The sequence below is a fragment of the Anomalospiza imberbis genome, chromosome 3 (genome assembly GCF_031753505.1).
Source record: "Anomalospiza imberbis isolate Cuckoo-Finch-1a 21T00152 chromosome 3, ASM3175350v1, whole genome shotgun sequence".
In the NCBI taxonomy this organism is placed as follows: domain Eukaryota; kingdom Metazoa; phylum Chordata; class Aves; order Passeriformes; family Viduidae; genus Anomalospiza; species Anomalospiza imberbis.
The window spans coordinates 105,495,996-105,520,694 of NC_089683.1; the positions used below are offsets into that span (position 1 = coordinate 105,495,996).

A 24,699-nucleotide genomic window follows, 5' to 3' on the forward strand; every position below is an offset into this window, starting at 1 on the left:
GTTTTGCAGAACACGGCCCTTGCTGAGCAGAGAGGTCAGATTTGCTGGGAGTTACAGACTCATCTGCCAACCCAGCTCTGAACAACTCCAAACTTTCACCCCTCTCTCTGTTCCTCACTGGAACAGGGTTGCTGGCACAGGAAGAGATGCTTGAACATTCACATGGGACCCACCAAAACAGCCAGAGATCCCAGACGGCCCAAGAAGGCCTCTGAACCCCACAATAGGCAGTTCCCAAGCCCATCCCTCCCCTTCTTGCCCCACAATCCCACAGCAGATGCCCTTCCATGCAAGAAACGCTTGGCTGGAGATGTTCTCAGGACAGCTCCCCTGAACCTGCCACAGGGATGGATTAGAATACACTTCCAAAACCCCCCCCAGCTAACAGACCCCACATGCCAGCCAAGTATTTTATTTAGGAAAAGAACTTGAGACCAAGCTTGTATTTCCCTCCTGGCATCCAAGCCATGTCCATCTAGAGGCAGGTGAGCCCCACTTGCAGCACTGCTGCAGGAACAAGTGTCCACCAGGAATCCTGGTGGTGCTGAGAGCCTGTGGAGCCATCAGAACTGCCCGGAGCAGTGCCAGGGCACCAGGCATGGGACGGACACATGCCAAACCACAAAGTCACTCAGGCCTCACCTAAAGCCATCCCATAGGGAAGGTGATTTTAGGACCAGAGTAAAGCTGCCATTATTGAATAGTTCCAAATTGCACCTGAGGATGAACAACCATGCCCTGAGGAAAAAACTGAAAATGACCAAGAGAGGCTTCCAGCAGAATCTCATTGCAAACCCTGCCACACACAAAGCCAAGTGCCCCTTCAGGAACAGCATCAGGTTGTCATTAGGCAGCAAGGTGTGGCAGCGAAGGGGACATCACACATCCCAACATGTCTTGGCACAGTTTTTCATGGATTTGGGCTCTCCCTAAACACACACAGACACACAGACACCCCCTTGCAGTTTCCCTGCAGAGAAGGGAGAGAGGAAAAACCCTTCCTGCTGCTCTGCCTGGGAGATCGAGGCCTCCGTTTTAGCCACATGATCCTGCCAGCGCCTGGAGCAGGATTAGGGTTGCATGTCATGTGCACAATTTAACAGCCACGCTCCATCTGGGATCTCATCCCTTCAATTTCCTGTTATGCGACGGACAGCCAAGCAAACGCAGATTTCAAGATCTCGTTTTTACACTTCTACAAGTAATTTTTCTGCCTCAGTGGAGAAGACCGATCTCCTAAGGGATGAAGAAGCCGATGGATGTGAACAGCCGTTGCCTCTGATCCCATTTCCCACTCCCCCATCCCGCAGGGAACACACTGCGTTCCTCAGCTCCCCAAAGCCCACTCCCTCCCCACCAGCGAGGCTTCTCAGCACCCCACTGGCCAGCCTGCAGCAGCCCCTCAGGCAGGCAGGGATAGCCAGGGAAGGTCTCCTGGGGCAGGCACAGCGAAACAAACGCCCCCGAGGCTGCAGCGCCCCGGGCACGCAGCACTGCCACGGGCAGGCCGGACAAGGGACCAGCATCAGGAAATAAACCCCGGCCAGGAGAGTCTGAGAGGTGATTAAAAGTCTAGTTACACGTCCCGGGGTGGTCCAGCGATCAGGAGCTGAATCTTTAGTGACTGACTTCCCAGCACCTCCAGAACTGTGATATCGAAGGCAAAAAGAAGAAGGAGATGGACGAGAACAAGGGGGGGAAAAGCATCCGCCTCCCCGGGGTGGGAACCGAACCCAAACCACCCCGCGGGGGCACCCGGCTCACCTGGCGCGGGGCGGCTGCGGGGCTGGCGGTCGCGGGGGCGCCCATCCCGGAGGCGCCGGTGCCCGGGGGCGGTCCCAGCGGCCCCGATCCCGGTGCCGTTCCCGATCCCGGCGCCGTTCCCGCTCCCGGTGGCCCCGCGCGGTTTCCGCCGGTGCCCATGTGCGGCTCCCGCCGTGCCCCGCGCGGGACCCCGGAAGTGCCGCCCCGCGTTGCCATGGGGACGGGCGGGCGCAGCGTGCGCCGCCCAGAGGCGCTTTGGAGGCCTTGAAGATTTTCTTTTTTTTTTTAATAATTATTTATCGTCAGCCCATCTCTCACCACCACGTTGTTACCGCAGGTGTTGCTGTTCGTCCAGCTGAGCACCCGGCTTGGCGCTGAGGGCATCTGGGGCGACGCAGGATGCATGTCGCTGGAAAAGCGGGAATTTGCAAAGCACCAATCCAAAAAATAACTGGGAGCTGCTGAACAACTACAGTTGCCTTTGCCGAGTTTATTGTACACCATGGTTTTAAAGAAAAAAAAAAACCCTGATTTCCTCGTCCTCTGGAGTGCCACTGTGTCCCTGTGGTGCTGTCACTTCCCCAAAATTCATATGGGAGAAGCCGCAGTCAGCCACAGCCATCTCCAGCCCTGCATTCACATCTGCAGCTGGAGAATCAAAACAGAACGCCCGCCTTTCATCTCCAGATAAAAACTTCAATCCCTTTGAAAGGAAGTTGCCAAATGAGCGCTTAAATTCCAGGGCCCCAATAAAATCTGAATACCATGGGAATAATTGAAATGAAGGAGAAGCGACACATCAATAGACAAAATTGCGGAGAGCACTGAAATGCTTAAGCATAATTAGGATGGCAATCAGTGTACAATTAGTGTGAGATCATCACAATAATTACGCTTCATAAGAACTTCTGGCCAAGAACAGACACATGAAAGCTCAGCTGGAGCTGCAGGCTCCGGCTGGGGACATGCCCTGGCCTTGGGGGATCGGGAGCTTTTTGGGGTTCCTCGACTGGATTTGGTGATCCAGCAACGTTCCTGGTGTTTCCAACACCTGCAGCCTCCAGCTCAGCTTCATGGATTTAAACACAGATTGAAAATGGAATGGATGTAGTGGCACCCAGCTGCCCCCAAATTAGCCTGGCTCAGACCCTGCGTGTCCATCTAAATACCCAGCTCAACAAAGTATGGAGAATATGGAGAACACTGGCTTGAGTCAGAGCTTTCCCACTCCAGGAATGCCCAGCAGAGGATTTGGGAGCTTTTTAGTACTTCATTTCCATAAAAAGCACTTGTCATGAAGACTGTTCTCCCCGCTTCTTCTGTTTACTGAAAGCAAAGATGTGTTTTGGAGGTCTCCTTCACGCCTTCACAAGAGCCTAAAGGTGAAACCTGGGCCTGCTTTCGGAAATATTTGTGCTTGCTAAAAGAACACCTAAAACAGTGCAAAACTTCCAAGCACTTCCAGCACTGTCTGAAATCCTGAGCCTACTGGAAGCCTTTTTCCCAAACTGAAAAAACTGGAAGCCTTACTCCAGTTTTGAGGGATTGGTGGAAAGGGGCTGATGGTCCCTGACCCATTGGGCTGCAGAGTTTGTCTCCTGGGCAACCCTGGGAGGTTTTTTTCTACTATGGAGCTCAAGCTGGGGCTTGAGGGTGTTGAATCACAGCAGGGCTCAACATTCTGCTATTTATTTAACAAAAAATAAGGAAATAAGGAGCCTTATCCTGGTCCCCCCGGTGTATTTCTCACTTTGTTCTGTGTCTCAGTGCTCATCGCAGTCACTGGGCTCATAACTGACTCAAGAATAATCTCCATCCTCCCATCCCTGATAAGGACTGTGGTCTCTTCCCGGAAAGCCTACAAAGAGGAGTGTTTTGTTTGTGTTCTCCCTGCAGTACTTCACACTTCTTTTAAATTGTTTTAATTTAATTTTGACGTAATCTGATAAGAGCTGTAAAACTGTCAAAGGAAGCCGCCTCCTCTGTCGCATTAAATACACTTTGAATGAAATGGTGGCTTTGTCCTCAGTGCTGCCAAACCAAAGCATCTCTTGATTCCAGCAGGGATTGATGTGCACTAATCTGAACAGCTTTACACTCTTTTTCATTTAGGGAGGCAGCCACACGTCCTTTAGCATCCCCCTTTCCTCTGGGATGTAACCATATCCCAGAAGGTGCAGAATTTGCCTCACGGAGCTGAGCACTTGGCCACAGGCCTCTCACCTACCAGAGACCCCTGGTAGGCTTTCCCAGTTTTCCAGGGCAATGGATCCATGTGCTGCACATGCCTGCTGCAGGGATGGGAAGCCACTCGCTCCCAGAAAAGCGGGAAACTCCTTACAGAGCAGGAATTGTTGGTGTCCATGGTAAGGTGTCATGGGACATGCAGCAAGTTGCGGGGGGACAAATTGCCCTGGAAAGGGATTTGCAGAAATACAGAGATGTGTTAGGAAGAGGTTTTCCCTCTCTGTGCCTAGGTAACCCCTGAGATCCCTTGCCCACAAGCCAGGGCAGAGCCAAATGCATTTGCTTTTCTTTTTGTCAATGATACATATAACACAGGCCTCAGTAGCTGTGTGAAAACATACAGAATTTACATAATGCCCAGTACGAGTCCTTTTTGTTAATTACTCAAGTCCCAAATGCAGAGCACTAATAACACACCAGGAACCAAAGAGCAGTAACAGCAGTGAGCGATCTCAGCAGAGCAATTGTGAGGATCCATTTCCTGTCAGTGGCAATGCCTGGGAACGGTAATTAGCACGTTGAATTTAATGTTCACATTTTAATACATTTAAATGTAGTAAAATGCTTTTATTAAGTGGTACAGTTCCTCAAAACTTGTTATTACTCGTGTCTGATGCACATGCAGTGCACACCACGTCTGGCCTCAGATCTGCTGCCTTGGGGAAGGTGACAGAATTCCTCTAGCAGGAACCTGGAATGCAGAACACAACGGCTGAGTACACATAAACCTGGAGACTGCAGCAGTTAAAAGCACGTCATGTTTATTACAAATGTAAGTGCCTTAGCCAAAGCCGAGTGACATAATTGAAAAGCCCCTAGGCATGTCACTGTCCGTGGATTTTGAATTAATCCTGGAGAATTGAGATATAAGCACATACCACTAATATTTATGAGTCCCAGAAAAACCATGGCACAGGGAAGGGCCTGGTTTAGAGACCATTTTCCAGGAAGCCCTCTTCCTTCTCCAGCCATCTTCAAGTGCTTTTCCAATGTCCTGTGCAGAATAGAAGGCTCTGCGAGCATAAGGGAGCAGGTGTGGCATGAATGAGGCTGTTCCAAGGCCAAGCATCCAGATAGGATGTCAGGGAGATTTTGGGTCTCAATCGCTCATGTGACCAGGCTGTAAACACGAGGAGTCTCCATTCAAGTGTCTGCTGCTCTCTGAAGAGGAAAGAGGAGATTGACAATGTTGAGTTTCCCCATCCCTGGAAAAATGATAACTGAATTCAGGCCTTCTGAGATGTGAGCCCAGAGGCTGCATTCAAACCCAACCACTCACAGCCAAAGGGCTCAACTCTCATCTTCCCTGAAAGCATCTACACCTCACACTCGTGAGCACCCTTTGCCACAGCTCCTTCAACTTGTGTTCCCCAAACTAAACCAGCTCTAGTGTATTTCTGTTCAGAAGAGGGTATTTTGGCTCAATTTGGAGTATGTCCTTCAGGCCTGCATTGACCAGACTGCAAGTGGGAGAAATGGCTCACAATACATAGCCAAGCTCAGTGCCACAAGTGCCTGTTGGGGTCCCATGGCTGGGGGGACCAGGGTCCCGCTCAGCTGCAGCCTGACCCGGGGAGACAGAACCCAGCACAAAGCAAAGCCTGCCACAGGTACCACGATCTCCCCTCCTCACAGATGTGGGATGGAGACCATCCCTGCGGGGCTCTCAGGACTTCCTGTGCCTGACTGTCCTGCTGCCAGCTCTGTGCCTGGAGCATGGGGTGCTGCAGTGAGGAAAAGGGGACACTGCACCCACACCACACCACACAAGGTCCTATCTCACCTTCGGCGTGCCATCCCCTGCACCAAACTATGTTTTTGACAGGATCCTCTTTCAGGAGAACAGCATCTTCACGACCAAGCTATTCCCTCTGCTGTCCACTCTGCAGCTCCTGCCAGCAGGGTCATGGCTTGGCCAGGCCACTCCATCCTGCTCGATCTCAGTGCTTGCTACTGCTGCTGCTGCTCTAAAAGACACAGATCTATCAGGCTCTTTCATTAGTGTTTTGACAAATGACTGGAATGATCTCATGTACAGACGGAAAGACTGAAAAAGTTTAGCTTCTACAAGCCATGAAAAGTTAAAGGGAGAATACAAAATAACTGGGTAATTCTTTTAACTGAATTAGAGACTTTCCTGTCACTCCCACAGTCCAGAGTCATCGGTTTTGAAGAGCTGCTGCCTGCATTGACAGGGATGAAGCGTTTAGACAAGGTGAAAAGCCCAGAGGACCCCAGCGCTACGCTCAAAGGGATGTGTCTGGCCCATTGTCTGGTTTGATTAATGAAGCCTTTGCACAGTGAGATAATGCAATGTTTGCCGTGCCGGGGACGCTGCTGCACAGAGCACAAGTATCCCAACTACGAGGAATATTCAATATGATAACAACAGCAACAAGCCCATCTAGGTATGACTGAATTCTGCCCAAAAACACCTCAAATGATATTTATTTTCTAATTGTCATCCACTTTGATGCACTCGTTGTCAGGTTCAACAAGTGCTCCAGGCTTCAAGAGTTTGAAACAAAAGGAGGCACTTGGGTGAGCTGTGTGGTTTGTGGGGCCAGGAACTGGGATCTGGTGGCACAGGCAGCGGGGCACGGCTCTTGGGACAGACACACGGGCAAACACGGGGTCCCTGGAGGATCCCTGGCCTCCTCACACCCCAGCATTCAAACACTGCCCACCACATCTGTGTCTCAGCAGGAACACTGCGGGTCACCAGCGACTCTGAGAAATAAAAGCGAGCGGATCAGCAAAAGGGCCATGCGGGAGGATAGCAAGCGTGGAGCTCCGAGCTCACGCTGTAGGGGACCCCAAAGTCCTGCCTGGGCATGGCTTGGCTGCTGCCTCTGTTCCAGTCTCACTTCTGCCAGAGGTCTGGAGCTGAGTGCCTGGACCTGGGAGCGCTGGGGAAGCTAGCTTACCTTTGAGGAAGCGCTGCCTGTGCAGCCAGCCCAGGTCTCACCTGGGCCAAGTCCTGCACCCTGCCTCTCCCAGTCCTCCAGTGCTGTGAAATCCAGGTTTGAGTGGACATGGTATTTTTCACTTCCCACCCCAAACCACTGTGCTGGTTTCCTGTGACTGATTAGGCATTTTCCCCATCCTGTGCAGAGGATTGTTCTGATGGTGAATGAAAGGATCCACACATATCAACTGTTCATTTGTTTGTAAAAAGCAGGAGAACAAGCACGAGACTATTCAATTAATTAAACTGTGTCTGCTCGGAGCTCAGCACCCCTGGGCCCTGCTCCATTCAGAATATGCCAAACAGAAATAGAAACCTGAGGCTGAAACTGACAAAAAGGCTTGAGCAGAGATGGAAAAACCCTCCAAAAGCACATTTTGACAGTGCTCAAAAACGCGTTTCTAACGTACCTGCGAGGCAGCACGGGGTGGACACACAGGTGGGTAAAGGCTGGGGCTCACTTCCAGGCTTCTGGTTCCAAATGCTTTGCCCGTTTGCAGACACACAAACCACACCAGCCTCTCCTGGTGGCCCGAGGGGTGACCTGTGCCCTGTTCTCGTCAGGACCTGGCCCGAGTGAGTCGCCTGACCCCGAGCATTCTCCTCCTGCTGTTCCCCGCAGCGTCCCCGCTAGTTCAGCACAGCCATCTCCCGCTGTTACGGGTCCAGGGCAAACCCTGGCCACCGGCAGCACAGAGCTGCCCCAGCCGGGACACTCCTGAGCGCTCCAGCCCGGAGCCTCGCTCCCTCAATACTCGCATTATTTCTTTTGCAGGAGCGCGTTTGTTCTCTATACCCGAAGCGCCGGGGACGCGCTGCCCTCCCGGGCGAAAGGCTAACAAAGAAAGGCGGAAAGGGGAAAAGCCTCGTCCCAGTACCCGCAGCTCCGGGCGGAACCTCGGCCACCCCACGGGCAGCGCGGGGGACGCCTCGATGGAATTTGGGGAGTAGCTGCGGGACCGCTGCTCGCCTTGGGCTGCCCGCACCAGAAGCGTTCGGTCACCGCCGCCGCAGCGGCTACGGAGCGAGCTCGGACCCACCTCGGGAACCCCCGCCCTGGTAGCTGCCGCTGGTTCGCTTCCGTCTCCCCCTCACCGCCTTCCCTCGACTTGGATTTTTCCCCGTCGTTTCCCTCAAGCCATTGAATTCCGGCGATTTTACCGTCGGGTAGAGCCGCGGAGAGCGGGGGCCGCCGCTCCATCCGCTACCCGGGGATCCAGAGTGAAAACGCCCCTGGTCTGGCTGCGCTTCCAGCGGCTCCGGGCAAACGGGAGCGACCGCAGGCGGCAGTGACCGCAAGCAGCGGCTGATCGAGCGCGGCGGGGCTGGACGGAGGCCGAGGGAGGTCGCACCGGACCCGGCAGCCTGGGCTGGGGTGAAGCGATGCAGAAGGGTCCGCTCGGAGAGCGGCTGCCCGCCGGGGCACGGAAGGGCCCGGCGGGTTCCCACTCCCCGTTCTCCCGTAGGTCCCTTACCTGGGCTCCGGGCTCGACTCCCCCGCCGGTGTTGCCGCTCCCGCCGAGGCACGGACAGGCAGCAACCACAGGAATTTAGGGTCTTCCCGAAGCCCTGCCGCCCTTCCCGAGGGGAGCCAGTGCCGGGGATGCCTCCCCCCGGCCCCGGAATCCCCCCGGTCCTCCCCCCGTATCGATTCCAGTCCGGCGCTGGCAGCGTTTAGGCCGGGATTGGGGGATAATAGGAATATCATCTGGAGACAATTACCTTTGGAGCGCTCGCTTCTCCTCCCAGACACTGTTATTTGAGCAATAGGATCATTTGATTTCATATCGCACTAAATAACCCCCGGCCGCCACAAATTGCCGCCTTCTCAACAGCCACCCCTTGGAATAAATTGCACAGCGACTCCTTGGGCTCCAGCTTCTCCTTATTTTTTTTCCCCTTATTTCCCCCCCTCCTTTTTTCTCCTCTGCAGAACGGTATTTCGGGAGTAGCAGGGACAGAGGCCTGATGCTGGTGGATAAACTGCATCCAGCATAGCTCCAGCTCTCCTAATAAGCTAAGCAGCCAAACCCTATCCTCCCTGCTTTTCCTCATGTTTTTCCCCCCTCCCTCATCTATTATTTTCTTTCTTTCCTCCTTTTTTGTTTTTTTTTTTCCTTCTCCCCCTTTAAAGCAGTTTTCCCCCTGCTGGGTCCCACTGACTGCAGAGCTCGATGTGCCTTTAAGGCTCTGTCAGCACTCGCCTGATAATCTGGTCATCGCCGGCCTCATTAGATCTGTATTAATGTCAGCCATGGATTGCTAATTAGATTTGCGGGATAAATGAAATTACCCGAGTGGGTGGTGTGGGAGGGGGAGTGCAGTCTCCCAGCGCTTCCCAGGATTTACCGGGGGGGGGGGGGGCGGAAATAAAAAAGGAAAAATAGAAAGGAAAAACATAATTTTATTTTCCATTCTTTTCTCCCTCCTTTCCTCTCCTGGCCCCTAAGCCCCATTCTGTCCTCAGGCTCCCCTCTGACAGCCACTAACCAAAGAATTCCCCAGACTGCTCCGTAGCTGGACCTGGGGGTTCTGCTGACGGAGCCCATCGGTGCCGCACTGGGAGCTCCGTGCCAAGGGATCCTGCTCCCGTTGGATTCATGGATCCCAGGCAGCAGCTCTGGGGTGAACAGCTCTGCATTGCTGGGGTCTCACAGGGGTCGAGGGAGAGACCGATGGCATTATTCATCCTATTTATTTATCCTTATTAGAAAATGGGATGAAAGAACGGGGCCCGGCGTCTGCCTTTTAGCACCGGCTGAGCAGCGCACACACAGCCTCAATTAAACACTGCCCGGACGAGGCCTTTCTCCATATTGGAAACCCAGCTCTGTTTAATGAGGACCAATTAAATCCTGCTTCATTTTACCTGGGATCTCACAACAAATTCCCTTTCTTCTTCCCTGGTAATTACTGGCAGAATCAGCCCCGCTATCGAGGCAGGAAGCCCTCCCTGATAACCTACCTGAACCCCGGCTGGATTCCAGCAGAGCCAGAGGCCCCTTCCTGCCCCCAACCCCATTAAAACCCGGCCGGGATCAGCCCGGGCCTCCAGTCCTTTCCCACTTCAGCCCACCACAGTGCTGGCAGAGTGGGGCCCCTCCTGGGGAAGCATGTGGAGCTATTCCAGACCAGCTCTGGCCTACATTCCCAGGCCTCCCTGAGCACCCTACAATGTTAAAAACTGCACCCTGTCTCCCAGGGGACATCGCTGCAACCGGGACATTCAATTAAATAATCCTGGCCCTTTGCACCACAAATAAATGGCTTTTTTTCCTCACACAAATATTTCCTTTCCCAAGTTCCCTTTCAAAAGGAAAAAAAAAACCAACAACAACAACAAAGAAACAAAACCCCAAACTGGAGAACAACAGGAAAAAAAGGAGAGGGGGAAAGAAAAGAAAGAAACTGTTCTCCTTTCTTTTCCCTGTGTGCAGGGTAATTGATAGGCTCTATCAGAGGTCAGGATTTGCATAAGAATTAAGAGCAGTAAATTAATTTAATATTCCATGCACATCTCCAATTATTCCCGCAGACCTTTGTCTCCCCGGCTGGCAGAGAGAAGGTTCAGCTGCTCTTCAACCAAACAACATCTGTGCAGTTAATAACTTGATAAACAGCTCATACAAATAGTTTCTGAATTATCTGCCAAACCAATGACTATTCAGTTTGGAAACACTCGGCGAGGGCTGTGCCGGCGGCTTTGGAGCCCCGGCCCAGGGATTTGGCTGCATGGACAGAGATTCGCCCTGCATATCCCTAAAATATCAGCAGCCCTTTGCAACAAAATCCCATCAAGAACAATATGTGAAATAAGTTATTAATAGCAACTAATAAGAGCCCACCCTGCCCAGTGTGTGCCCACCACCTGGAGAGGCTCGCACGTGCCGTGGGGCCAGGCTCTGTCCCTCAGCTCCGGGCTCCAGGTGGATCCATGTAAGGTCTGTGGCCCCATGAACTGCTCTTGCTGGGTGCAGCATTTACAGCCCTTCAGCTGCTTCCTTCCCTACACAACCCCCTGGAAAGGGGCTGGGTTCTCCTGGCTGTCTCCTTGCCCCAGTCTCCAAGGAAGAATAGCTGACAGTTGCCCTGCTAAATCCAAATTTCATCCCAGGAAGGACATACTGATTTTCTCCCAGGGAAACCCAGTCTTACAATAAAATTGAGGTGGTTCCTTCATCCTTACCCCCATGGATGCAGAAGTCCAGCTCCAGGCTGGCCAAGCACCACCAGTTTAATTCACCCCCATGGGCGGTATGGGAAGACGTGGTGCTTGGCTGCTCCTGCCCTGGAGCTGGGCAGTGGTTGAGTCCCCATCCCTGGAGAAATTTAAAAGATGTGTGGGTGTGGCACCTGGGGACACCATTTAGTGGTGGCCTTGGCAGCCTGGAGGAATGCTTGTACTCAGTGATCTCAGAGGGCTTTTCCAACCTTCACAATTCCATGATTCCATATCTGCATGGGCCATGGTTCCTGCAGCACTCGCAAGCCTGACCTTAAGTTAGACTGGCAAAGAGCTCCACTGGCAATGGCGCTGCTCCTCACTCCCCTCAGGCATTAAGCATCATTCCAAAATTAATAAAAAGTTGATTTTAAAAAGATTATTAAGTTCTCCAAGCTAAAGGAAAGGTTAATGCACTTTTCCATAGTCATGCAACTTCAATGTCTGCTATCATAAAAAGCTGATTTTTTTCCTCCCATTTAAAAGGAGAATTTACATCATGAACAGAAATTCAGTAACAGGGACACAAACAGAAGCAAAGGGATGAGGTGCCAAATTTGGAGGGATGTCTGGGGCTTGATAAACCACTGCAGGCTTAACACAGCGAAAATAAGGCCAGACCCAGGCCAGACCTCGTACCTCCCTTGGGGGAGGGAGATCCCTGCACCCAGGCGGAGATCCCACATTTGGGATTTGGAACTCCCAGGCTCCATTCCTACTGTGTCAGCCTGCGCTGTTACCTGGCTGCAGCGCTGGCTGAGCTCACCATGGGGAATCAGCCTTCTGAATATTCAACACCAGCAGCTCCAGGGCTGCCCAGAGCCAGGGATTTGCTAGGAAATGGAAGCTTTCCCCCCTCCTTTCCAAAATTCAGATCAATGTACTGTGCTGTCTCTGGAGCCTAAGGCTGGCTTGACCTGAGTGTATATTTTGCCTCAGTTCTAATTAAACGAACACATTCCAGGTTTTTTTTTTTTGAAGCTAATTGTGCTGTTTTAAGGAATTCAAATCCCCCTTTTCCAGCCCCCAATTCCCAATGCTTCATGTTGTTAGGAGGGAATTGAACCCTCAGCTGTTTTCTGTCACCCAGCATGAGCATCCCTCCCTCCTGACACATTCCTGTGGTTCAGCAGCCCAGGGCCTGGCACGGTGGATTTTGGGATTGGGGAGATGCACTGCTGTCTCTGGAGAGCAGGATGCTGGAGATGTGGCGTTTTTGGGGCTGTAGGTTCACCCTTGGAGCCCTTTAGCCCTCCTGGTCCCTGGATTTAACCACAGCAAGGGAATTTCAGCACTGACACTTGCCAAGGGGCACTGGGAAACTTGATTAATGTTTGCAAAGCTCTGGGCAGAGAGTGCCATGTGTGTGAACATTTTATCATATTCCAGCTAGGCCACAGCCCCCATGGACATCCTGGCACTGCCACATCAGCTACATCCCAGCTGCATGGAGTTTCCTTTGGCATCTCAGCCACCCTACCACCACCAAAGGCTGAGGCGGAAAAATCAAAACCCCAGCCTATGCAGACTTCTGGTGCCTGGAAGCTATGGTCCCAGCACCGCTTTTTGGCACAGATCTCTCTTTACGGACTCGCTCGTCGATCTGCCGCGCTACTCTTTTCTTTATGGAGCCACAGAAGTGTCTGTAATGAGAGATTAAAATAGTAGTCGTGCTCTGTGATTTATTTTTGAAGTTCTCACGTCTCCGCGTGTGTAAATACCCCAGGCTGCGGGCCGGGATAAATAACGCAGTGCAATATATTAACAAGGGAGAACACAAAGCACCGGAAAGATGGAGAAGGGGGAAGGCATTTGCTGGGTGGTAAGTTATGGGGCCTTTGGAGGCAGGGCAGGGGGAGGCTGAGCACAGGGGGGTATCACTCCTGCCTTCCCCCCACCAATAAATCAGCAGTCTCGCGGTGCTGGCGCCGGAATAAAATATGCCGGGTCCCTGTGGCGGGGTGGCACGCAGCGCGGGAGCATGGGCCACGCATGCTGACTGCAAATGGGGTGGGCCATCAGACGCTGCCATAAAACACCCCCTTGCCTCCCCCAGCTGATTATCAACTTCATGCATAGCAAATGACAGAGCGGGAGCGCCGGTGGCGCCTCCACCGCTGCCGAGGTAAAAAAAATAAAATATTTACAGACTGACAGGCTAATGGACACTTTGCCAAAGAGCTGTTCGAAAGAAGTAGTAAATGGGCCCGTGCTGATGCAGGGCAGCGGGCCTGGTCAGGGATCAGGACACACGGCACCAGATCGGATAACATCTAATTGGCAGGTCACATCCAAATGAGTGTAGTCATGCATCATCCGGAAGGCTTTCTGCTGGTTATAAAGACACTTGTAAACAATTCAGCCGCTGAACATGGCAATAATATGTTGATCCGGCATGTAATGAGGTGTTCCTGGAATCAATAAACTAGTCATGAAGAGCAGGGAGCAAGGTCAGCGCCTGCCTTTTTGATGACCTTTGCTGGCTGGTGAGGACATCATATACTCTGAAGAGGACTTTTCTCATATTGCAGAAGGCGCCGAGTGTCAGAACTTCCATTCGCAGCAAGCAAATGAACAGCCGGGCTCTGCATGCTAATGAAGTCCAGGCTATTTTCCACCTTTTCATCTGCACATTATGCTCTTGACTTTGGAGAAGGTGGGAATTAGGTTGGACCCTCGTGTCAGACTGCCTGATGGCTCGGCTCCGGAAAACTGGTAATTGAAGCTGATGACTGATGCGGAGGAGGCCTGAATTTGGAAATAAACAGTTTCAAGCACTGCATGTCATTTCTAGAGAGACTGCTGAGTGAATGGAAATGAGCTCTGTTTCGCCGATCTAATGCAGTTTCTCAGCAGGAAAAACACTGTCTTTGAAACAACAATGCCAATCAGTGAGATTTAAATGTCTTGGTGATAACGTAAGGAATAGCACCTGCCTCAGCAAATAGCACTTAGGGAAATGCTGCCCCGTGCTGGGGCCTGAGACTTGTCTCCAACCCCCAGCACCAGGCCAGAGGAGCCGGGACGCTCTGAGGCTGGAGGCAGGGAGGGCACGGCACGCGCCGTGCTTGGTCATTGCCACAGAAAAGCCACCGGTGACACTGAGGAGCATGGCTTTGAGCGACCCTAACTGAACACGGTGCTCTCCGTGCCATGCCTGCCCTGCTGAACCGCTCCTCCTCGGCACGCTGAGGAGAAATCCTGCTGGCCTCAGCCCCACCATTGCTCTCCTTACCTTGTGCCAGCCCAGCTGCCAGCCCTACAGGAATGAAAAAATGGGGTTTCTAGACAAGGTACCCAAAGGCCAGTATGTTCAGCCTCGGCTCTGAACATCTCAGCAGCTGGGAAACAGCACTGTAAATGTTATAAACCCTCCCCAACTCCTGTTTGGGGGTGTGGAATGGGACACAGCCACTCGCGTGCTGGGGCAGAAGTAGTCTTGCTGAGGCTTCTAGGGCTTTGAGGTGTTTTCCTTCAGACATATAATCCCAGACTGGCCTGGCTTGGAAAGACCTTCAAGTCCATCTCATTCTAGCCGCTGCCATAGGCAGGGACACCTCCCACTATCCCGGGTTGCTCCAGGCCCTGTCCAAGCTCGCCTGGAATGCTCCCAGGGATCCAGGGGCAGCCACAGCTTCTCTGGGCTCCATGTGTCCTCTGCAGGTCCCCCCAGGCACAGGTGGGACCGGGACTCACCTGCCCCATGTTTCCCCAGCAGCCACGCACCGACAGGTCTGTGCTGGAGGTACGAGGTGGGGTGTGCTGCAGGCAGGGGCTCCCCAGAACCCCTCATGCCCCTACAGGCCGCTGGGGTCAGCGTCCCCCCGCTGGGGGGCCACATCCTGCTCCCCGCTGCCGAAAGCCGCTGGCTGTCCCCTGGAGGTGGCTGCATCAGGAGCGGGTGTGTTTGTGTAATAGTTTGCAACCCTTCAACATGAAAGGATGGAGACGGATGCGAGTTATTATTATGAAAATGAACCGAGCAACAGACAAAAATATTCAGGAGATGTAATCTGCTTCCCTACAATGCACTTGCAGAGAAGAGCACTTGGCAGACAGGAGAGTCGCCGTCAGATACATTGCCTTTTGTTAAATTGCTTTTTCTCTGACAATGCCTTTTAAAACCACATGCAATCTTAATTTAAAATACCCAATACCTCAAGGTATAGGGGCCCAGTGCTGGTCTCCAGCTTGGGATTTGTCCAAAACTATTCCCTCAGCTCGATACCGCTATTCCTCATTTTAATCATACAACAAATGTGGAAGCCTGAATTTGCTTGTAAGAATCCATCACTAAAAATTAAAGGGGCACTGACTGATTCCCCTGCCTACCACCTCAGTGTTGCCCAAATCCCTGGAAGGTTCACCCAAAGAAGGCCCTCTTCCTGAGGGGCAGCTTTGACATGCACGATGGGCGGAAAGCTAGGCTCAGCTTTTTCATCCTTTTAGGAATGGTTAATGGTGAGGAAATGCCAAATGTGGCAGGGCAAGACACTACTGCATTTTTATTTTCAGAGACAGAGTGGTGGGAAAAAAACCCCAAACAAACCAAGCAGCACTTGCATGTTGCTGCTCCCTGCTCCTGCCCTACTTCTGCCCTGGCAGGCCATGTGTCACTCCTGGCTGCTCCCTGGGTTGGAGCACGAGGCCTCCATGGACTGAGGATTTGGCTGTGGGTGCCAGCTTTGCACTGCTTCACTCAGCACTCAGCAGAACACCCCATCACTGCCTCACAGGCCCCTGAGTGCCAGATTTATCCTCTGCCCATGGAAGCTGAGAGCCTCGAAGCACATGGTGGCATTTTGCGGCCATCCATGAGAAAGGGCAGGTGTATCCAGGCACGACGCTGGCTCCAGGCTCAGCCCATCCATCAGTGCTCCTCTGGCCTCCCACCTCCACAGATAACCTCCTTCCTTATGCTAATTCCCTCAGAACATTATGTAGACTGTTTATATTTCTGTACAGCCAGAACAGGCTGCTGACACAAATCAGCCATTAGCCATTCACACTGAGGAGTCTCCGCTAATTGTGCAGAATGTAATTAGTGATTATGTAATATCTAAGCTCTTGCAACTGTCATTAATGTCCACTATTCACCAGAGATAGTTCTTACTGAATTAGGGAATGATTACTGCATGCTAAATCTACTTAATCCTAAATATGCTAATTAACACTGCCTGCACTTTAGACAGTGGTTAAAAGCACTAGTCACCTCAAAAAAGGCTCTGATACACCAGCACCCAAATTGCTTGTGAAGGATTTTCCCTCAAAAGGTAAATTTGTTTAATTGAATGCTGTAGTAAACTGTTGGGCACAGCCCTTGATTAGTGCAGCCCAAGGAGGGGCCTTCTGGAATGATCTTGTGAGGTGCCACTGCAGGGCAGCAATGTCCTGCAGCATCCCAGGTCTCCTGCAGCATCCTGGTCCAGGCACAACCTTTCCCCCATGCCTGCCAGTGCTCCTCAACATGACACGAGCAGCGCCCAATGTAAAACAGCTTTCCAAAGGCTCTCCCTCCAAGATTAACCACCCCACTCTTCAGGTCATAAACAATATTCCTACAGGCAGATACAGGAGCTTCCCTCAATAAATTCTGGCTTAAATCCTAATTTGAAGATCAATTATGTAATTTTAAGACTGATTGTGTAGAATAGACTTCATATATTAGATGCTAAAGAGTGGGATAAACAGAGCAATTGTACAGGTTTGAAAGGTTCCTTTCCAAGGCCTGGGGTGTTTAATATATTCTGGGTTTCCAAGCAAAAAAAAAGATATGGCTGTCAGGAACCCCAGGATAATAGCAGCCTGTGATTTATGAAGATTCCTCCTGCTTATATATTTTAGATAAATAATGCCCCTGTGTGTGTCTCTGCACTCATTCATAACTAAAAGCTGCCCGGGCTGCGCAGAGAGTTCGCGCAGAAACCTTTGGAATCAGCTCAGAGGGACGGGATAACTCACGGATCAGACACTGAATAAGTCACGGTGTGACAAGGCCAGGAGTGCCCCGGGCAGAGCCACGGAGCACGGGTGCACCCAGAGCCAGAGGTGTGCTCCACACAGGAGCAAACATGACCCAGGGGGCAAACACTGCCGGCCCAGGGACCTCGGCTTGCCACCACCACCGCAATCACTGCCACGGAAATGAAAGAATTAGCCACACAATGAACCCCTAATTGCCTGGCAACAGCATTTAGGCCCCATTAGGTAGATTTGCAACTGCTTCCAGAGAAATAAACTCCTGTGTCATTAGATAACAAGGGAAGAAATAGGTTATTTCCTTTTTGAAAGGTATGAAAGCTTCCAATTGCCTGATGTACATGCTCAGTAGATTATTTTCTGTCATCTCAGTTAATTGAATTTTACCCATTGCTCTTAGAATTCCTCCCTTTTGTGTAAGGTTAAAAAGTTCAGAGGAGTCATATTTTTGAACCGAGTCCATTTATCACACGAGCCAACTCCATCTGTACAAAGCGCGCCAGGAAAAGGGAGCAGCGGCCAACTGTGTGGGGATGGCTGCAGCATCCGGGTGAGCTGGCGTTGGATCATGGAAAAACGTCACTTTTCAGGCAGCCTCCAGCTGGGACACTGCCGGGAGCCACCGGAAGGGACCTGCTGTGAGCTCCATGGTTGCTGTGAGATGACTGCACCTCCTCCCCTGGAAAACCAAACTGGAAACCCAGAGTTAAACTAATTCCTCAGACTGCCCGGGGACCCTTGCCAGGGTGCCAGCTGGGGTGGAGTGCCATGTGCATCAGCCAGACATGGGAGGAGCCCATTATTCCAGCCCCGCTCCAGTGGTGGCTTTGTCACCCTGTGTCACTCTGCCCACCATCACCAGAGATGACCAGCCCTCACTCCCAAGCAACCCCCTCATTTCTGCCTTTCCAAAGCAAACCTAGGCAGACGTTCTCGATTTCTGAGTAAACCAAGAGCACGTGTCATTCCTCTCATCATCGCTCAGGCTGCTGCTCTTAAACTTCACCAGCTCCTCCCAATCACTCTGGAGAGGCAGCGGCACCCTCCCATCCCCAGCAATGCTGCCATGGGGAGCTGAAAGCAAAAAAACTTTTGTGGGGAGCTCTGGTTTGATGCTGTGGGATATTTGCTTTGCAGACCAGTACCTCCCAGAACGAAAAGGCTGGCTTGGCCACAGAAATATTACCAAAACCATCATCTGGTGACTCCAGAGCCACTTAATTTTAAACCCTCCTGAAAAGCCAGCTCCATTTTCTGCTTTGGTGGAGACCAATTCCCCACGCTGGCGTAGGAGAATAGATCAGCCCCGGCAGTGGGGCGTTGTTATCCAGCTCCCAACTATTATGACATAGTTTCTATCAGAGCAGTTTTCTTCTCAGCCAGTCGAGTGGAATGATCCCTGAAAGCCGTGGTTTGCGGCAGGGATGTGCTCAGCGCTGTCAGAAATCCATGGCTGCCCGCACGCAGGCCAGCAGCTGGAAAACAAGGACATGGAAAAGGGTCTGCAAAGGCAGTGGGGCTTCAAGGCACTGGGCCGGGGGGAAGCAGCAAAAAACCCAAGGATGGGAGGAAGAAAAATAAGGAAACGCTCCTCTCTGAAGTCTCTGAGGTGCTGCGTGTGTCGGGAGCTGGGTGTGCCTCTCCCTCTCCCTCTCCCTCTCCCTCTCCCTCTCCCTCTCCCTCTCCCTCTCCCTCTCCCTCTCCCTCTCCTCTCCTCTCCTCTCCTCTCCTCTCCTCTCCTCTCCTCTCCTCTCCTCTCCTCTCCTCTCCTCTCCTCTCCTCTCCTCTCCTCTCCTCTCCTCTCCTCTCCTCTCCTCTCCTCTCCTCCAGCCCAGCCCTGCTCCCATGTCTGGGCAAAGGGAAACCTCCTCAAAACCACAGGGGCATCTCAACCCTCGGCACTGGAGGGGTCAGGCACTGCTCCTTTTCCTTAGGACTGAGGGATTCAGGATTGGGAGACTTGCTTTGGAGAGTTGGGTGCCAATCCAGCTTCTTCTTTAGCTGGTTTATGGAACTACTGATGAGGACAGGAGAGGCCACACATCACCTCCAGGCTCATGTGCAGGGCTGTGACCCCATAGGGGTATGCGGGACCATTCCCCCCATTTGGAGAGAATGGGATTTGGCTTCTGCTGGGCTGGGGCTGGTGGTCCCCGAAAACCATCCCTGGTGGGTTGGAGAGGCATCAAAGACACCAGGGAGGGAGAAAAGACGGAAGGAAAGAGCAGGGCTGCACTTTTCCACGCCGCCTTTTTGTTTTATTTGGTTTTAATTGCACCCTAGAGCCCCGTGTATTAAACATCCCTAATTAAGGAGGGCCAGGGAGCGGGAGGGTGGGCGGTGGTGGCCGGAGCGAGGTGGGAGGCCAGCGCAGAACCCCTCCACCAGCAGAGCGGTGCGTGGGGATAACCTTGTAATCTACAGAAATCTGGGAATTATGATGGATATTACATAAATCAACCCCCCTGTGTCAATAAGGAAAAAACATTTTTAAAAGAAAAGCAGCTGATAATTAACCCTGAGAGCATGGGTTTAACCCAGATCACCTTGGGGAAGCGCCCGGACAAAGGCAGGCATTCATCCCGGCCTTTCTCATTTAAATAACCTGGCCTTCATTGGCTCCTGAGGGATGGCTCGGGAATTGCTAAACCGGAGGTTTGTTCGGGTTTGATGTGTAGTCGCATTGATTTCCCCCTCCCTCATCTTAATAAAAGGCATTTTATCGAGCCCTGGAGCGGGGCAGGGTGAGGCATCCCGCAGCTCCCGCTGGTCCGGCAGCGGGTGTTTGCCAGCCCACAGGAGCTCTTCTGACACCTCCAAGCTCATGGAGCTGGAGGATGGCTCTGAGTGGCATCACCAGCCTGCCGCTCATTAGGAATAACCTAATTATTACTTAGTAAACCAGCTTTGCCCGGAGAAGCTGTGGCTGCCCCTGGATCCCTGGCAGTGTCCAAGGCCAGGTTGGATGGGGCTTAGGATCAACCTGGGATCATGGAAGGTGTCCCTGCCCGTGACATGAGATGAGCATAAAGGTGCTACCAACTCCAAATCTTTCTGGGATTCTCTGCATTGAATTTGAGTCTGCCTTTTGGCTTTTTCAGAAGCCCATAGGATCATTTAGGTTGGAAAAGCCCTCTAAGATCAAGTCCAACCATTCCCTCAGCACTGCCAAGGCCACCACTAACCCATGTCCCCATGTCTCCCATCCATTCATCTGTTAAATCCCTCCAGGAATGGTGGCTTCCCCACTGCCCTGGGCAACCTGTTCCAATGCCCACAGACCTGCTGGACAAGAAATTTTTCACAATATCCAATCTAAATTTCTCCTGCTGCAACTTTTGAGGCCATTAATCCCATGGTATCTCCTCAGACAAACATCTGGCTGGTTTTGCTCTCAAGGCACCCAGCAAACCTGCCAGCCCCTCACGCCGGTCAGATCAGGCCCCAGGGAAGCTTCTCCAGGCTGGTTCCTGCCACCCTGCCCTAATGCTCCTTGCTTTTTCCCTGCATCCATAATTATTCACAGGGCAGCACCTGAAAACTCACATCAGTCCTGGTCTTTCCTCTCCTGGTCTTTCCTGGTCTTTCCTCTGAGTTTTCCTCTCTGCAAGCCATCTGTGTGTGTGAGTGCTGGAACTGGGATAAAGCAGCGATAGCTCAAGGGAGAAGGCTGCAGGCTGGGACTCAAGGGAGAGCTCCTGCCGTGCTTTCTCCTCCCATGGCTGCTGCTGGAAAGCCCGGCAGAGATGTTCCTGCACATGGCTCTGCAGCACCCACACACCAACACCTCTGCTGGTGGGGCAGAGGGGCTGGATCCCTGCCTGTAGCCCACAGGGAGTTCCCTATCCAGGTCAGACACTGCTGGCAGCCCCATATGGGGCTGGAGAAGCCATGTACACAGCCCTGGCAGGGAGGACACACAACCCGCCTGCATCGCCCTGCTCACAGAGGGCTGCTGCCGGTGATGGACACATCCTTATTCGTAAGTATTTAATGTTTCTTAGGAAGCACTTCTAAAAGAAATTGGTATGTAATGACAGCACTCACTGGAAAACAGGCCGATTATAAAATGCACTAACTTATCTGGTATTCATTTGAAAAGTAAATGGATGCAAGTAAAGGTGAGAGTTCACTACCAATTCAAATATTTTGCTCTAACAGGCTCTAGCACTCCTACTTTAATTCAAGCAGAAGCACAAGTATGAATAATCAAACTGGATGATGCTCATCAAAACCTTTGTGCCTTGCACCATTTCAAATGGTCATTGAAGCTTAATGGCAAAAAATTTACATTATTCCTTTAATTTGTATTCTGTTCCTTCCTTCTGAGTGATGTGATTGTGATTTTCTGTTGCCGGCTGTATTATTTTGATGCAAATGTTATGTGCTGCTACAGTCCAATTTCCTGCTTCGCCCTCCCCTTTTCTTACCCCAGGAAAGAAACGACAGCTAAAATAGTTCAGAATTGGGGAGGGATTCTGCAATAGTTCCTTAACTACCGCTCCCAATTAAAGCAAAGAATGCAGGGTCTTGAAGCACCCTGAAAAGCTGAAAATTAATTATTAGCTGAAGGGGGAGGGAAGTGGCTTTGCTCCCTCCACCTTCAGAGAAAAAAAAAAGAGAGGAAAAAAAAAAACTAGAAAAAAGTGAGGGATCCCAATTCTGCCTACAAAAGAATTAGAAAAGAAAATTTGTAATTCAGTTAAAAACTCCTTTTGCTGGCACATAATCACCTAGGGATGAATGCTTTATTGAGAGGCATGGGGCTGCAAACCAAAGCTTTGAAAACAGGAGGCCCCCGGGGTGCTCCCTGCACGTAATATATGCACCGACTAATTTATTGCGCTGTGACTAATTTCCATTCCTTGTGCTCGGAGTTGCCTGGCTAATTACAGGGATGTTTTCTTAACTTGGGTAATTGCGCTGCCCGTGCAGGAGCCCCACGAGCCCCACGAGCCCCACGCTGGCTTTGATGCGCCCCCATGGGGTGGCTGTGCTGGGCACCGCCCTAATTAGATTGGCCGCCTTCATTAGGGGAGATGGATGTGGGGGTGCGTGGCGGTGGCGGTGCCCAGGTCCCCACCATGCAGGCACAAGCCTGGCAGGCAGCAGGATGACGCCCAGGCCCAAACTGGGCTCTTCCAGGGTGGTGAGGACGGACCCAAAACCAAAGGACATCGCAGCATCGATGCCATCACCCATCCCGTTCCCACCGAAAGGGTCAGAGCCAAGCTCCCAGCAGGAGCATCCCTCCAAACACACACGTGGGGACAGCCCCGTGTGCCTGTGTCACCGCTGCTTTGACGCCGGCTCAGCCCATCTCCAAATCCGCTGCCTTGATTCTTTCTGTAGCAGTCGCTCACGCAGGCACAGTTGTTATTAGACAGATAATCACTTCCTTGAAATAATTTCAGCACTCAGCTCCAATAAAAAAGATTTCTTTGCAAGGACCCTCAGTGAAAGGGGCTCAGCGCTGCTCCCTGCACTGTGTGGGTCAATTGGGTTCTGCTCCATCCTCTCTCTGGCCCAACAATTGCCTTTCACCCACTGAAGAGTGGCCCAGGACACCCATCCAGGGCCAGCTTTGAATGCTCACCTTAATAAAAGCTTGACATCTGAAATTTTGCTGTTTTACCCCTGCCCTAGCAAAGACTTGGTCAAGATCCTGGAAAATTAATGTCGTGTTGGTTAAAACCCATCCCCTGGCAGGGAAGGCCAAGGGAAGGTGGCAAACACCTCAGTGCCAGAGGCTCCCACAGGGCGGTGGTCCCTCTCTGCAGGACTGGGCCATGGCTGTGTCACCCACACCCACAGGATCCTGGCAGAGAGACGCCAGGGAGAGGTCATCCACCTGGAAAACTGGGCAGCACCAAGAGTCCCCAGGTTGTACCCAACCTATGGAATTCCAGCAGCAGGCTCTGACAGACCCTGCACTTCTCCGAGGTGACTTAAACTCTCGTCCAGCTGAAGATGCTTTTCTCCATGCATTTGGGACCTCTGGCAGCTTGAGGAAACAGTCATTTTCCTTTTATATTCAAATAAACAAACCAAGTGTTTCAGCTCCTGTTTAAAGGTGGAGTGTGACCTAGTTTCACACAGAGAGACACCTGAGAGAAGGAGAAATTCAGTGTCTCGACCGCAAAGTGAATTGTGGTCGAGAATCCACCCCAGGCAGGGGTGGATCCAGCACCGTAGATTTTCTCCACAGCTGCCCAGCCAGGCCCTGGGTGCAGCCCTCCAGCAGCCCCCTTGCCAACACACCAGCAGGCTGGAGGGCTTGGAACAGGTTTGGGAGCTTGGTTTATTCGCCAAGCCAGCTCCATGCAGCCTGTTGTGCAAAGCCAGCCATTTCCAGGTGGATTTTGAGCTGAGGAGCTTGTGGCTGCCAGCACACGGTGCATGGGGCTCTCGTGGCCCACCAGGCACCATGGGTGCATGGGAGATGCTCACGTGTGTGAAGCATCTTCTCAGGCTCATGCTTGCTGTGAAAAAGGAAATAAAAAGAGTCTCCCCCCTCCAACTGCCTTCAGCATCTTCTTTCTAATAACTTGGCATATTCACTTAATACAGGCCAGCTCCTTCCAAGTCGTTAGCGGCGGCGGGAGACACAGCCGGAACGCTGACCTGGTTTGCTTGCCAAGACAGAGCAAAGAGAAACCTTCACATAATCATTTCCAAACATTAAAATGGCTCCATTGTCATTATAGCTGAGAGATTGAATTCGCCTCATCAAAGCGGCGTATGACAGGTGACTCAATAGGCTGGTGCCAAGCGCGGAGGCAGGAGATTAGCAGGGCACTGATATCATTATTTCCGCCTATCACAGATTCGGCAGGGAGGCAATTGTAATTTCTGGGCTTATTAGTCTGCATTCGCAGGAAAAAACCTGGTGATAAACCTCAGTGTGACAGCCAGGCATTTGTGCAGCAAGTGCTGTCACAGTGACACTTGGAAAATGCCAATGTGGATACGTTCTCCTAATCCCCCCTAATGGAGGTTAAAGCCTGGCACAAAGGCACCCTTATCACTGATCGGGACACTAATAACATTTGCATTTTTAAGTTAAATATAGTAAGTAAAGAGTAAGTCTCCTCTTCGAGGCTTCGGCAATTAACTCAGCCTCGGAAGGATGAAAGCCGAGCGGAGATTCCAGCCAGCCGGGCTCTCTCCCACGGTGGGTCAGCATTCCCAGAGCTCCCACCTCCCCTCTCTGTGCTCTCCGTGTCCTGGGATGGGACCTGGCAAAGCGAGGGAATGCTGGCTCGTGGGGGCCGGGGTTGAGTAGGGCTGCTGGCCCAGGGCTGCCCTTTCCCCTAGAAGAGGAAGATCCTTCCGGGGCTTTCACACACTTTTACAAGCGGTTTTGCTTCCAATGCTCAGAACTCTTTAGGGTTTTTTTCCTGCCCCACGGTGCCAGTTGGGTTTGGAGCTCCTGTGGGAATTCCTCCCAGACAGGAGCCCAGCACATGTGCCATGGACATGCACACACACGCTCTCCACAGGAATTTCTTAAGGAAAA

The 24,699-nt window shown here is 51.9% G+C and overlaps 2 long non-coding RNA genes across 2 annotated transcripts in view; both read right to left on the reverse strand.

Moving 5' to 3' along the window:
- Positions 1 to 3,702: 3,702 nt before the first annotated feature.
- LOC137471736 (uncharacterized) lies at positions 3,703 to 7,630 on the reverse strand. The gene is made up of 2 exons (XR_010997809.1): positions 5,780 to 7,630; positions 3,703 to 5,162 (listed from the first exon to the last, which is right to left on the reverse strand). It is a non-coding gene; the product is annotated as an uncharacterized lncRNA (long non-coding RNA).
- Positions 7,631 to 12,777: 5,147 nt separating this feature from the next.
- Positions 12,778 to 24,699, reverse strand: part of LOC137471737 (uncharacterized) — a 47,409-nt gene continuing 35,487 nt past the window's right edge. The window contains exon 4 of the long non-coding RNA XR_010997810.1: positions 12,778 to 13,949. This is a non-coding gene — a long non-coding RNA (uncharacterized lncRNA). The remainder of the gene's footprint in view (positions 13,950 to 24,699) is intronic.